Source organism: Camelus bactrianus, chromosome 18 (assembly GCF_048773025.1).
Source record: "Camelus bactrianus isolate YW-2024 breed Bactrian camel chromosome 18, ASM4877302v1, whole genome shotgun sequence".
Taxonomy (NCBI): Eukaryota; Metazoa; Chordata; class Mammalia; order Artiodactyla; family Camelidae; genus Camelus; species Camelus bactrianus.
In genome coordinates this window covers 40,872,448-40,887,908 of record NC_133556.1, presented here as the reverse complement: position 1 = coordinate 40,887,908, position 15,461 = coordinate 40,872,448, and the positions used below count along the sequence as shown (strand labels likewise).

The following is a 15,461-nucleotide window of genomic DNA, read 5'->3' as shown; positions in this document are numbered from 1 at the left end:
CTGACACACCAAAGCTGCATGGTCTGGGCTTTCCTCCAACCCAGGCACAGCCCTGCCCCGCCTCAGCCTCAGTCTGCTCCTCTCGAGATGAGCTCATCCACCTGCACGGCTGTGAACACCAGCTAAGAATGACGACTCCCAACGTGTATCTGTGGTCCGGCTCCTTCACCTGAGACCCAGGGCCATAGACCCGAGTGCCTCTTTGAAGTCCTAACTTGGATGACAAATGGAATCTTAAAAATGCCTCATGTCCACCATTTACTCTAGAGTTCGATTCCTGGCAGGTACCTCCCAGGCTCCCGATTTAAGTAACAGACCCAGAACCCACCTAGGTGTTTGAGGTCACATTAAATTTCCCCTGTTCCTCCCCCCGGCCCTGCCCTGGAATCAGTCCTGTCATTTCTATCGCTAAGCCAGTCTCAAGTCTGGTTCTGCAAGGACCACGGATGGAACCCCACAAGCTCATAGCAAGGTACAAAGCGTCAGAGTCCTCCGAAGAGAGCTCCCTGGAGGGGGAGGCATCTCCTGCCACTGGTCACCTCAGAAGGCACTGGATTCTCACAAAGGAGGCCCAGGAGAAGGGACTCAAGTTTCTCCTGTGGTCTGAACTTTGAAGGGCCCGAGGTTTGGGGCAGTTCCGAGTTAGCAGACACACCTGCCAGTGAGCAGATGAGGATGGGGGAACCCAGGCAAGGCTGTTCTCACTCCGACCCCTGGGCTCTCGGGAGCCACGGGAAAGGCCTGTGTCCAAGGCACAGCCCAGCCTTCACAGATCCCAGCCTGCATTTGCCAACCCAGATAGCCTAGACACCTACTTGCTACTCTTCTGTTCTGTTCCCCCCCAGAATGTGATGGACTCTTTCAGAAAGTCTGGCCTGTCTCAAGCGAGACCAAGTCAGTGAAGGATGAAGTGTCCACAATTGGACCAGGGCATGAAAGGAGAAACAATGTCTCATGGCCAGCATGACGGTGGTGGCCAAACACTTTCCCCGGGTGAGATGAACCAGGGTGTGGGTGAGAATGCAAGGTCACTTCACGGCTGACTGGGGTGTTGGAGACTCACTACCGCAAACTAACGACACAGCCGCCAGTGGTGGACGTCAGCTGCAAAGGACACGGAGTCAGCTATTTACTGCCAACATGGGTTAATAGTAAAGGCTGGTACAGGGAGGCCGGCAAGGCTGCTGAGACAAACCACAGACCCGGCTCTGAATGCCCACTGGCTTGAGCAGAGAGAAAGCTACGGTCCCCTTTAGCGGTCCCTGTGTCCACCAGACCCAAGTGTGCCAGCTACTTAGGAGAAGGCCATGTTGTTCTGATACTCAGAAAAACCAGCCTCGTAAAGGGAAAATAAGAGTGGCATGGAGTTTAGACCCGCTCCTGCCTCTCTATGAAGGCAAAGTAAAGTAAATGGCACGGGGAAGGTGAATGCAAAAACAAAAAACAAAAAAACATAAAACCGGTGACTGCTTCCTCCAACAGCATCCCCTGCAGCTGCTCATCTCCGAGCCTGCCACTTTCTCACCAGTGACGAGCGGCCAGGAAGCTCCGTCACGCACGTCACACAGCAACAGCCCGGAACCGCGTGCAAAGCACTTTAGTGTGAAAGCCAGAATCAAGGAAGATGGTGCAGATTTTGACTTTCCAAGTTTAAATACTCCATGAAAAATATCCCTCAGCAGCCGCCTAAATCAATTCGCATCTCACTTCTTCAAAACAATCAAACAAATTTAATAAGGGCGCCTTTGTCACCAAACATAAGGAGGACCAAACTGGTTCCTCAAAGCAAGGGTTTTAACAGGTATCAAACACCAGTGGGTGATGTGCTAACAAAGCAAAAATTCCAAAAAACTAGAAAATAAAAAGATGACTAGGATAATATATGGATCAAGGCAAATGTTAAGCTTTTTGCTTTTTAAAACGATGGGGACAGCACGGAGGACAATCTGGCTATTTCCAATGCAGGGTGTGAACAGTCCACTTTTCAGACGCAACAACATGCTCACAGGGCGGTACAAGATAGAAAGGGAAATAGAAAAAGGAAAAGAGGAACAGCGAAAATTAGAAACACATGAGAACAAAAATAACTGACAGCAATTACAAGAATTTACGTGAGTTTGGTGAAGACAGGGACGAGGGGACGGTGAGACCCACCCTCAACTATTGTTCCAGGGAAGGCAGGGGCCTGAGGCGAGCGGCGCTGCCGGGGGACCCCAACGTGGTGAGCGCCCCAAACCTAAACTTCACCTAGATGCGTGTAGACAGCTTTTGAGCTACAAAATGTGGTCGCATTTCAAGCTGGACAATTTTAGTCACTCCCACCAAGAGTAACAGGAGAGAATTAGGCTCTGTTCCTGCACCAAAGCATTGTTTAAAAAAGTAATGACTGTGGAATAGTAAAAGCAACAATGGAGTAAATGTGGCTGGAGGAGAGCGTAATTGACCCGAGCTCACTGGCCGCGTTATCTCACTGACGTTCAGATGCTGGCTGAGCCCTTATGGTACCAAAACAGACAGACCCACCAGGAGGGAGGTTTAATGCGCTGCTGTATTTTGATGCCGAGAGCCATGCCTGGTACACGAGGTTCTGGGTAAACAATGGTGACAGTGTCAACCACTATGGGCTAAGCACACAACCAGCTACTCCGCCAAATCCCAAGGACACACTTCAAAAGGCAAAAACAAGCTGGCATTCTCTGGTGGGTCTGCAGACTCAGAGCCAAGCAGTTGCTGGGCAAACATATCACCAGTGCCTCCTGTGACAAAAGATGAGGCACTGGCCAGGGGGCTGGGGCAGGGTTCCAGGCTTCCACTGCTCAACCACCATTCTATCCAGGGGGAGAAGGTGGCCCCTGCTTATGTTGCACCGATGCACCTACATTCACTGACGCCTGGGGACTGAGCAGGAGGTGACAGGTGACGGGAATGGAGCCAGCCTGGGAGTGGCACGGTGCTTGCATCTGTGCCCTCAGCTTTGCCCAGACCACTACATCTGCCAGCTCATCTACAAGAAGCAGAAGGGGAGAAAGCCGTGTAGATCACAGGGCCCTGCGAGGACAAGTGCAGGTCATGGCCACGATATGCCTTGCCCCTTCCTTAAGCCATAGAGGTATGTCCGGGGAGGAAGTGAAAATTCATCCAGAGCCCGCCAGGCACCACAAGCAGGTGGGACTCGGGTCCCCTGTGCCTGTCACTCACAGGACTGGTCTGGACTATCTTTTTATCAATTCTCTGGCATCTTCTCCTCCAACTTACCAACAACCAGAAAGTAGAATCTGATTTTAGACTCACAGGGAATCGCAGAACACCTCCTCCACTTCGGGCCCGGCAGCACGTGCCAGGTCCTCCGACCGTCACCGGTGGGACCGCCATGAGCCCTCTCCAGAGTCAAGGCCCGAGGCCGTAGGCCGGGAGAACACAGATTCCCACAATCTCCCCAGCAAAGGGGGACCACCTCTCGGCAAAGGCATCTCACCCTCTCCTTCTCGAGGGATATCTCGATAGATACACAGGGAAACAGAGCAGAAGGTGGGGGGGTAGGCAGCCCAGAAGAACTCGTCTGCACTTCCAAGGCAAAGTGGGTCCGTTGACCTAATCACAGGGACAAAGTGAGGACGAATCTTTCCCTGCTGTGCCCCATACTCCGTGACAAGCCTTTCCCTGCGTAAGGAGCTCATTTGGAAGCCCCTGGCAGTGTTTCTGTTGTCCTAAATTGGCATGGTGGTTGTCAGGCAGGGAGAGAGGGCCTGAGCCGTGCAGGTGCTGGACCTGGGAAGCAGGAGACATTGGCTCCACCCCCAGCTCAACCAGCGCCTCATTCTGCATCTCAGGATTCAGCATGACATCTATAAGCAAAGGGATGAGACTGTCCCAGGAGAGGCTGTCCAACAGGAATGAAATGTGAGCCATGTAAAGAAAGTTTCCCAGTTGCCACATTTAAAGAGGTAACCCCCCCAAAAAAAACCCCTTGAAACTGATTTTAAGAACATATCTAACTTATTCTACTGTATGTAAAATACTATCATTTTGACATGTAATCAATAAAGAAAGTAACAAGATAGTTTACATTCTTTTTACTAGACAAGTCTCAGCGTCTGATGTGCATTTGACCTAGAGCACATCTCAGCTCAGAGCAGCCTCCTCCCCAGCTCTACTAGCATCAGTGGCTTTGGCTACTCTATTGGACAGCAACTCCAGGGGTCACACCAGGGTAATTGGCTGAAAAGCGGGAGTAAGTGTCCATAATAACCCTAAAAGAATCTCTCCGAAACAAAGGCGGATTCACTTTTAAACGTCTGAAAACCGGCGGGTTGCTTCTCCCTCACACCTTGGCTACAAGACAGCCCTCCTCCTTGCTGATCCCTTTCTGGATGTAGGGAAGCAACCCTTCACATAGCCAGGGTGGCCGGGCATCCAGGTAGACTTTCCTGCTCTCTGTGTCCAGTCCCACGAAGTCCTCCTTCTCAAACAGGATGTAGAGCAGGAGGATCTTGTCCCCAGATTGTCGGATGCACCGTCCAGGCACTTGGACTTGAGCATGATGAAGAGAGACTCAGTGAAGTCCTCGATCCTCTTCTCCACCACCCTGCAGTCCTCGTAAATTGAAGGCCACGTCGGTGCGCGGCTGCTCGGCCACCTCCCCATGCAGCACAAAGACAAAGAGCCGAGAGTCATAGAGCGTGGTGCCATACAGCTCCTCTGCACGTGGAGCTTCTCGAAGGTCTTGGCCAAGAGGCAGTCGGTAATGGTGACAAGGCCCACGACCTTGTGGTGGGTCTGGAAGTCGCTCCACCCATTCTCGGGCGCATAATGGTGACTTTAGTGGATACAGAGTGCCCACTGCCAGCCGCACGGGCTGATCTGCCTCACCAAGGAGATTCGCTTATAGATGCACAACAAATTCTGCTCTGAGATGATCCCCACGGGTTGGACCACCACGGGGAGAGTCTGGTGGTCCTCAGCACACTGCACGTAGTCAGGGATGTTCATGTTGCAGTCCCTGACGAGAGGGAAGAGGAGACCGAGGTACATACTGTGCTGCGGGCTGCGGGCCTCACTGGGTTGCGGTGACCTGGTGTGTACCAGTCAGAAGGCAGGGGAAGCCCAAGCAAAGCCGGGGGTACAGTTTGTCCTCAGCGTCTGCACATGGCTACCGCAGCTCAGATCACATTACGCAGCTTTTGGTCTAGGCCTCCGCCCTCTGCAGAAAAGGGTCATTTCTTGTTTTCTGTTTCCAAGCACCTAGCCAGGCCCTGATGCAAAGTCAGTGCTCAAAACTGCTGAATAAAGGAATGAATAAAGGAACTGCTTCCACACCCCTCAGCAGGATATAATGCAAAGAAACACAGTAGGATCAAAATACCTGGATTTCAACTCCAATTTATTTGAACTCCTAAGCTGCAGAATACTTGATAAGAAAACTTGCTTTGGGGAGGAGTGTACAGTTCAGTGGTAGAGCACATGCTTAGCATGTATGAGGTCCTGGGTTGAATACTCAGTACCTCATTTTAAAAAAAATGAAACAAATAAATAAACCTATTTACCCCCCTCAAAAAATATTATTTGAATTCCAAATTCAAGAAAAAAAAAACACTTTGCAATTGACACAACATTGTAAACATGAGTATACTTCAATTAAAAAAAATCCTTGCCTTACAAGAATATATCTGGATTATGGAAGTTTACAAATGTAAAATGCCTAGGGTCCCACCTGCATAAGAAGAAGGAACTGTACAAATTTACTATCCATCATTTATAAGCTATATTTCCTTTGAGGGGTTTATAACCTCTCAGAGCTAATTTTCTCAGATTAAAAAAAAGAAGGAAACATTACCGGATTCTCCATACTGCTGAAGAATCAGATAAACCTATGATAGCATCTGACCCACAGAGTTTACTCAATAAATGCTTGTTGAATGAACGAATAAACAAGCAAAGTGAATGCTGCTCCCTGCCACAGAGCATCATGATGGAACTGCCTGGAAATCCCAAGCCCACGTTTCACCCGACTCTACACTAACCATGTGTGACCTGGGCAGGCCTGTGTGCTCCTCTTAACCCCAGTTTAATCATGAATAGGAATGAGGGCAATAACACAAACCTCAAAGGGTTAGTGAGTCATTACTGAATTGTATCCCAACTTTGCAAGATGGAACCTTTAAAGAAACTTGGGCAAAAAGTCCGTAGGCCCTCTCCATATTATCTCTTACAACTACATGGGAATCTACATTATATCTCAAAATAAAAAGTCTAATTTATTAAAGAGGCTATTGAGGTTAAATGAGCTCACTGTCTCAAATAAGGAACACACATTACAAATAGGTCAATGCCCAGCCCATGAGATACACTCAGTAAACATTCCCACTGAGCCCACTGGTCCCTCCAACTTCAGAGCACGAGGATGTGTCCTCATGGCCAGAGGCCCCTGCACCTGAAAATAACAAAGCTAATGGTCCCCACTTTCAAGAGCCCCTGCCACCACCGTAGGTCTAATTTTGTACTTGTATTTTTTTTTTCTTTTTATTAAATAGAAAAATGTAATTGCATAGCCTTCAGGTCACCAAAAGCTGACTACAGAGATCATGATGGCAGCCCTTCTTCGTGAAACAATAAAATGAAAAGCCATTTCCACAAGATCTCTGTGTAAACCTACTAGGGAACTTCATCCTGGACTGAGAGGAAGAGGACTGGGGAGGAGGGGGCAATCTGCAGCACACAGACCCATGGGCCACCTGTCCCACGATGGACCTTAGACCCAAAACTCACCCTCAAGGAACTTCAAAATAGACACAGACAGAGTGCTGTGGACAAGATTTTTTTTCGTTTTAAAGAAATCCCAGATTCTCTCGCAGGTTTTGTTTCTACCGAGAAACAAATGTCTTATGTGTATAATGTTTCACAAAAGACTTAAATTATTATCACCCCAACTTGACGCATTAAGAAACTGAGGGAGAGAGGTTTATCACATTGTGCAAGATTAGAGAGAAGCAAAAAAAAAAAAAAAAGATTAGAGAGAGGCCACATCGGACACTGTATTTAAACCCAAGCCCCTGTTCCAGTGCTCACACTAGAAAGTGGGATATACTGCCCCTTTCCTGCCCTCTCCATGCAATAAATGTCTGAAGAGTCTTTTCTGTGCCACCTGGAATCACAATCACTTCAATTTTTCACAAAGAGCTATGTCACTCCTTGGAGGATGTGTCAAAATCTATATGTTGAATGGAAGGAGAGATTTGTATATTCGGCTTCTCAAAGGAAACATGGCTTAAAAGAAACTGAAAAGCACTTTTCTAGTCTAAGTCTTCATTGTGCAGAGAAGGAAACGGAGGCTCAGAAGAGATGAGGAAAGGGCCTTATTAACAAATATTGCCTCAGCGCAGCACCAAGCCAGCCTTGGGCACTTCTGGGGGAGGATCTGGAAGGCCCAGGAGAATGAGTCTTAGAAAAAGGAAAGAGAAGAAGCATACAAGGCCCCGTCTCTACACCACCATACCATGAAGTTCCACCAAATTACCCAGTATGGGTGCAGCCAACATTAAGGTGGGCTAAACAGGTTATAGAAACCTGGAAGTCTCAACCATAGTGGAAATTCCAAAGTTTACTATGTTTTTTTTCCCAGTTCAAGCATCAGCTCAGTGGGCACTCTGTACCAGGCACTACATGAGGCCTGGAGTTCTCTCAAATACACAACTCTTATATCACGTGTGCAAACCACACACAGGCCCACCAGAAGGAAAATGCCCACAGATAAGGTGGAATTACTGAAACTGAAAGCAGCCAACCAGCATATATTACTAGCAAAAACGGTGCTGCTAGAAATAGACTCATGGACATAGAAAGCAAACTGTGGTTAGCAGGCAGGAAAAGGGGGATTAACAGGTACACATTAATAAATATAAAATGAATGACAAGGACCTACTATATAGCACAGGGAACTATATTCAATTTCTTGTAATGAGTTGTACTAAAAACAATCTAAAACATATGTAGATACATAAGCATATGTTTATAACTGAATCTCTGCTGTACATCTGAAACAAACATTCTAAATTGACTACACTTCAATAAAAAATAAATTTAAAAAATAAGTAAAAATAAAAGCAACGCCATTTAGAAAAAAATAAAAGAATACTCTGATCCCCTTAGCTGTAGGTGCTGGAGAATTCTGGTTGCAAGCACCAAGTCCACTGGATCACTCCAGCACTGGCTGTCACTCTTTCTGACCATCAGAGAGTCACTTGGCTTCAGTGAGTTTATTTTTCTCTTCTGTGAAAGGCTTCAGTTGCAACTAACGATGTATAGAATCTCATCATTCACAAACCCAACAATTAAAGAGGACTTCCCATGGGCCAGGCTCTGGAAATATGAAAATATAGGGTCCGAGATATATTCATGGGTAGAAGAAATTTATGCCATAAAGACATTAATTCTTCTTGCTTTGATAGACAGATTCAATACAATTCTGTTTAGATTTCCTACCAGAATTTTTATGGGTAACAAGATAATTTATGGTCAGGAACAGCCAAGAAACTTCTTTAGAACCACCACTGGGGAGGGGTGGATAGGTCATTCATTTCCACTGGTCTTTCTGAAGTGATGAAAACGTTCTGGAATATTAATGGTTGCACCACTGTGAATATGCTAAAGCTGCTGAATTGTAGCATTTAAGTGGGTGGACTTCATGGTGTGTGAACAATATCACAAAAAAGATGTTAAATGAAAAAATATTTCTTGACAATTATTTTTCCCTCTATACAACTAGTCTGCCCCACAATTTAAGAAGAACAAAAAAACCAAAACAAACCAAATTTTGCCAGGAGCTCTTTAGGACTTCAAAGTCCCTGAGTCTCCAACGCCTCTGGTGGTGCTGTTCCTGTTAACACACCCTAGCTGGGCTGGGCTAGTTAGGGACTGTAACTATCTTTTTAAGATCGATGGCCACACGTTTCACCCTGGGAGAGGGAAGGATGGAGGATATCACAGCCTCATGCCTTCAGCTCATTTTTAACTGAACCAAGCCTTGCTTTCAAAACTGTAATCCCTCTCACTATAAAAACAGTGACATCATCAAGCACCGCCATCAAAACACGTGAAAGTGTTCAAGGTACTTACCTGGGGCAGAAACACTGAGGGAGGAGACGGAAGCTCGCTCAGCACTGACGCTCCCTTTTCCCGACTCCACCAGGAGAAGCTGGGGTTCACAGCCGGAGGCTCTCAGCCCGGGGAGCAGCGCCCACACCACTGAGCTGGTCCCCAGGGAGCGGGAAAGAGAGAGGAGGGCAGCCCCGTGGTCGCGGGGCAGGGAAAGCGGGGGGGGGGACGCGGGCTGTAGCCCCGCTCGGAGGCCAGCCCCAGCCCAAGCCGCCCACCCCCTTCCGGGTCCGCAGAACCCGCCCGCCCGGGACACAGCCCGCCTAGGGGCGGGGACGGGCCGGCGCCCGAGGAGAGGCAGCCCGGGAGGAGAGGACTCGCGGGCGGGAGAGGGGAAGGGGACGCCATCCGCGGACTGAGGGGAGCCCGGCTGGGGCGAGAGGCGGCAGGTGCACACTTGGCCCTGGATAGCTGTGGCCGGGGCGCCAGGGCAGGATCCAAAGTCCTACCGGGCGGAAGAGCTGAGAAGACTTTGGGGCCGATCCCCGGCTCGGAGTTGCAGCTTCCAAACCTCGGTCCAGCTGGCACAGACTGCGCATGCGCAGGAGGGCCAGCGATCCTCTCTGGGTTCTGCAAGAGAAGGTGGGGAAGCAAGGGATGGAGAAGATGGGAGGAGGAGGGGAGAAGGGGAAAAGTGGAGGGAGAGACATGGACAGGAGGAGCAGAGAGAAGGCAGGGATCTGGAGGGTGGAGGAGAGTAGCAGAGATGGAGAGAAATAGTTTTAACTCTGGGGGCATCCTGAAGGAGGCAGCAGTCCTGCCTCTGCACACTTCTCTAACCCTTCAAGGCCCGCAGCACATATTTTACTTCCCTGGCCCAGCCCTCCACCCAAGGCCTCTGCAGGACCCCTACGGGGATCACACCCATTGCCCCAAAGCGGAGCTGGGTTTCCTTTTGCTCTGGGAGCCAAGCACCCGCAGGTGTTGTCGCTCACAACTACCTTGGAAAGAGTACATATTCCCCTTTTACACGCTGGGACACAGACAGGCAATATCTCTGCCTTACCTCCACTGTCCCAGGTGTTGTGCTGGCGGGGAGCGGGAGGTACAAGGTCAGATCCCAAAAGGAGCATACTGCCTGAGTGTTGGTGCATAGTCCCCATCCTTCCTGGGTAAACCACACCCAACCCTCGAGGAACCATCAAGGGCACACAGTATGTCCCTGGGTGTGGGATAGCTGCCCTCAATTCCAGTGCCCAGCTTTCTAGGAAGATAGGAGTGTTACTGAGTCCAAATTCATTCTCCTTAATGCAGGACAGGCCAGTAAGTTGGGAGACCAGGTGTTGGGCATGAAATAGCAAATTTCTGTAGACCTTGATGGCAAACTAATGTCCTGGAAAAACATCTCCCCAAGTCAGAATTCAGGCCCCTTTCCTACGAGCTTGGATTTTGCAATCTTCTTGATGTAGTAATTCTTTGTTGTTAGAATCCTTTGTTCTTGCAGCTATCTGCCTGGGTCAGATCCCTGTAAACCTCCAACAAAACAAACGTTATTTTCTATTATGTCACTTGTTATCTTTATATGAATGGAAAAGTGTTAAGTATCCTTAAAGGTCAGAGCATTCAAAATAGGCTCTCCTGTATATTTTAGGCTCTAGGCAACATTGTTTTACAAGTAAGATGAAGCCTTGGAGACAGAGCACAGGGTTAAGTCAAAGGAACAGCTCTAATATGGAGTCAGATTTGTTCTTTTCTATTACCAGGGCAGAAGACACTTGAGGATTTAAATCCCTTTAAGTTAAAAATACGTAATACTTTAAAGGAATTTACATACATAGGTCGGAATCTGCATAGCATATCTGGAAAACACACAAAAGATTGTAAACAGTGGCATCTCCAGGGAGGGCTGAAAGAAGAGAGGATGAGGGAAAACTTCTTTCACTTGTGTATTTTTGGGCTCTGTTTGAAATTTTTAACCTCATGCATGTGTTTCTTTTTCAGTTAAAAAAAAATGTGTAATGGAGCAAAGGAGTAGCAAGCTCAGCAAATACAGCAGCCATGGAATCACTGAGCCATCACTTTTGATTTCAGCCAGGAAGCATTTATTGACTCTCTCCTATGTGCCCAGTGCTGTTTTAAGACTTCTTTTATTTTTTTTCATAAAATAATAAAGTGCTATTCCTCACCCCTGCCCATGGCTGGTGGAAAACCAAATGAGTTTTTATTGAGTTGTTTTCCAAGAAGTAGAGATCAGTTATAAACAGAACACATCTTCAGGGCTAAACAGGCGGAGTGGTTTTCCAGCAGGCCAGATAGCTATGAAGGGTTTTCAACAGAGGCACACAGAGGCTGAGAGAGAAATCCTCCAGGACCCTACAAAAAGCTGCCCAAATTGCCTTCTCCATGGCACTACTGAAATAGGAAAGAAAAAATCTGACTCCATATTAGATCTGTTCCTTTGACTTTAACCCTGTGCCCTGTTTCCTAGGCTTAGTCTTGTTGGTTCTGCACCTTTTGTAAAACAATGTTGCCTAGAGCCTGAAATATACAGGAGACCCTATTCTCAAGGCTCTGACTTTGAAGGATATTAACACTTTTCTATTCACATAAAGATAACAAGTTACAGAATAGAAAACAACATTTGTTTGTTGGAGGTTTACACGGATGTGACCCAGGTGAAGAGCTGCAAGAACAAAGGATTCTAACAACAAAGAATTCATACACCAAGTTTGCAACAAGCAAGCATTCCCACTTCCCATTTTTAATATAAGAAGAGCCTGAAATCTGACTTGGGGTGATGGTTCCCCAGGACATTATTCTACCATTTCTCAGCTGGCTTTCCAAATTAAAGTCGCTATTTCTTGCCCCCAAAACCTGGTCTCCTGATTTATTGGCCTGTAATGCACGAGCAGAACAAGCCTGGACTCGGAAACACAGACATTGAAAGTACCCATTTGGTATATTAAATGACCTGCTTCTACTCATCTTCCTGACGTTTTATTCTCTTGACCACTCCTGCTATGTTTATGAAAAACCTGTCATGTGGACACATTTCCACCTCTAGCCACTACCCTTCCAGGTAAGAACTGATGCCAAGAAGGCAATGGAAGTTGCTAGAAGGTATTACCTGGACTAAATAGAGCAGAAGTGGTTTCTGGCTGATGTTCCGGAGCAGGCTGGAACACCTGACAAGATGTTATAAGTACGGATAGACAGCTGGGCACCAAAGGAGAAGCTTCTAAACTTCCATGAGGGACTTGTTGGATAGGAAGGAAAAGTCCCAGACTATAGCTCGGATCCCACCACGAGCTTCCTGGGAGAGTCTGGGCAAGTAATTTAAAATCTCTAGGCCCGTGCTGTCCAACATGGGAGCCACCAGCAACATGCAGAATTATGCAGTTATTCTGTAGCCAGACAGAATTATAAAAAGACATTTTATTGCAAAGGCCCAGCAGGTATAATATTTAAAAACGTTATTGGTTATCTTGACCTAACGAGTTATTTTTGTATGTGTAGGTTTCTGTGGTTTGTAAGGCCTGTGACTAATGATTCCGTTACAGTGAAGTATTTTGGAATTATAAGTTACTGGACACAGTACCCTCATATCACAGTTGAAAAACACTGATCCACATAAGCAAGGTGATCTGACTTATTAGTTATGAGCAGGGGCTCTGGGGCCAGCCTGCCTGAGTATAAATTCTCACTCTGCCTCCAGGGGGTTCTGTGTGAATCTTGGACAAATTATTGTTGTTTTTGTTGTCGTTGTTATTATTTGTGCTTCTTTTTCCTTACCTTTTAAGTAGCGAGGAATATGTAGACTCTATCTCCTACTGTGTTGGCAGGATTAAATGAGTAAACGTCTGTGCTGCCCACTTCCCTGGGTTTCAGCATTCTCCAGGCTATCAGTGCCAAACTCAGAGGCATTCTCCACTGTCTTCGTCAGTCTGGGATGCTGTAACAAATTACCGTGGGTCGGGTGGCTTAAACAACCAGCATATTCCTTATGGTTTGGAGGCTGAGACTTTCAAGGTCAATGTATCCTTGAGAGGATTGCCAGCTCGAAGATGGCTGTCTTCCCAATATCTTCATATCCCAGAGAGCAGAGAGAAGCAAGCACTCTGGGGGCTTGTATAAGAACACTAATCCCATTCATGAGGGCTCTACTCTCATGACCTCATTTTATCCTACTAATCACCTCCCAAAGGCCCCACCTCCCAATACCATCACCCTGGGAGATGGGGTTTCGACATATGGATTTTGAGGGGATGCAAATATTCAGTCCATACATCGGCTAAGTCTCCCCAACATGCAGTCATCAAACCTGTAGCTAATTTCAAAGTAATATTTATGTCTCTCTGCCCATTTCCATTCTTACATCCACTATCACTGAAGCCCTGTTACATTCTATTCCTTATTTTTCTGGTAGAGATTTAATTGATTCCTCTAACTCCAATGCTCCCCTCGCTCCAGTCTGCTTAACAGCCCTGCCAGGTAGGTCTTCCTTAAAACACCTTCCCACTTCACCTGGTTGTTTTTTAGTTGTAAATGTCAGAATCCTCTGCACACCCCATCCTGTACCTTTAATCAGTTACACTACGGCTCTCTATGTTATTTTCCTCTTACCAATGTAAGAAATTTCCATAAGCTTAAGAGCTTAAACAAGCACAGATTTATCAGCTTATGGCTGTGGAGGTCAGAGATCCAACACAGTTCTCATTGGGCTAAATTCAAGGTAGCAGCAGGGTTCCTTCCTTCTAGAGGGTCTAGAAGAGAATGTTTCCTTGTTGTTGTTCTTTTTTTCCAGTTTCCAGAGGTCACCCACCTTCCTTAGCTTGTGCACCACGACTTCCTCCATTTTCATGGTCAGCAGCCTTTCTGAACATTGCTCTATGGCTACACATCCCTCTGATTTTAAACTCAGCTGGGAAATGTCCTCCATTTCAAGGACCCCTGTGATTACATTCGGCCCACCTGGACAATCCAGGCTACTCACCCTATTGTCTCATCTCAGGATCCCCTTGTCCCATCCCACTCAGGCATTATGGATGTGGCTGTGACACTCACCTTGTGTAACATTTCCTCTCATGAGCATTTTATGGTTCAACGCACTTATGAATGACTTTTTGTTTTTCTTCCTTAGCCTTTCTGCATTCAGTGTGTCTGGTGAGATTATATGAATCCTTTTTATTTGTCCCCCTGCACTAATCTTTAATAATGTATCATGGGTTTAAAATGCTAACTGATAGACAATTTAGAAGACAGAAATCCTCTAAGATATATTTCATAAAATATCTGTCATGCATTTTGCCATGTACAGTAACATGTCACAGGTGGCTACCCTGTGGCCGGGGAGGGACATGATTCTGCCATCACACTCCCCTCATTCTCACCAATGTGCTGATCACCTAACCAAGGACCTATGCTCCCCGCTTCGCTCACTTCCTCCTCCTTTCCATTGACTACCCTGTTCCCATCGCTTCCTTCATTCAGCACATCAGGATTTCATGACCACATTCTTCTCTAAATGGAATGGGTATCTTGAATCTAATGTCTGACAACTGTTCTTACTGTATATGCACACACTGACCGGCACATAACCCCGTCCAGCTCTTTATTTTCCTAGAATCTCCCAGAGGAATCAGTTCCATGATGATGGTGATGATGATGATGATACTGACAATGATGACAGGGACCTCTCAAGGATTCTGATAAAGAGGGAATCAATAAAGGGAGGGAATCATTGCAAAATTGCCCCAGAGACAGGCTTAAAAGTAAATAACTGCTATAGTGTTTAATGAAATTGACTAAAATTTAACTATTTTTAAAACTTTATATCACTGAATTTAAAATTTTAACGGGAATTCTCATTCACCAGTAACCAAGATTCAACTCTAGGACCAAAGTCTAAGGATTTCAATCTTCTAACAAATTGTCCACTAGCCTTTTAAACACGTGATCCTTTTAAAAAGCTTAGTGCTGGGCTGAAAATAAGCAGGATTCATATAATCTCACCAGACACAGTGAATGTGGAAAGACTAAGGAAGAAAAACAAAAAGCCATTCATAACGTCTTGAACTTCACGTTGCTCACAGGAGAAAATGTTAGCCAAGGTGAGCGTCACATCAACATGACGCCTGAGTGGGATGGGGAAGCTGATCTTCCTCATCAGACATTTATCCTGATTTGTTAGATGCCAACACAGTTTCCTCATTGGATTTGCTTCTAACAAGTATGGAAGAATTTACGTTCTAACAAAAGCAGTCTAAACATTTTCCCCTGCTGTCAGGTCTCTGGACTGAATGTCCCCACAAGAAGGACATGAATATGTTTCATAGGGAATTCTTCCTGAGAAGCAACAGGATTTTCGAGGG

At 46.6% G+C, this 15,461-nt stretch overlaps 1 long non-coding RNA gene across 1 annotated transcript in view; it reads right to left on the bottom strand.

Moving 5' to 3' along the window:
* The window catches only part of LOC141573947 (uncharacterized), a 61,654-nt gene that overhangs the window by 27,201 nt on the left and 18,992 nt on the right, over positions 1-15,461 (bottom strand). The window contains exons 12-14 of the long non-coding RNA XR_012500449.1: positions 12,883-13,042; positions 9,600-9,720; positions 9,112-9,245 (exon numbers count right to left, since the gene is read on the bottom strand). This is a non-coding gene — a long non-coding RNA (uncharacterized LOC141573947). The remainder of the gene's footprint in view (positions 1-9,111; positions 9,246-9,599; positions 9,721-12,882; positions 13,043-15,461) is intronic.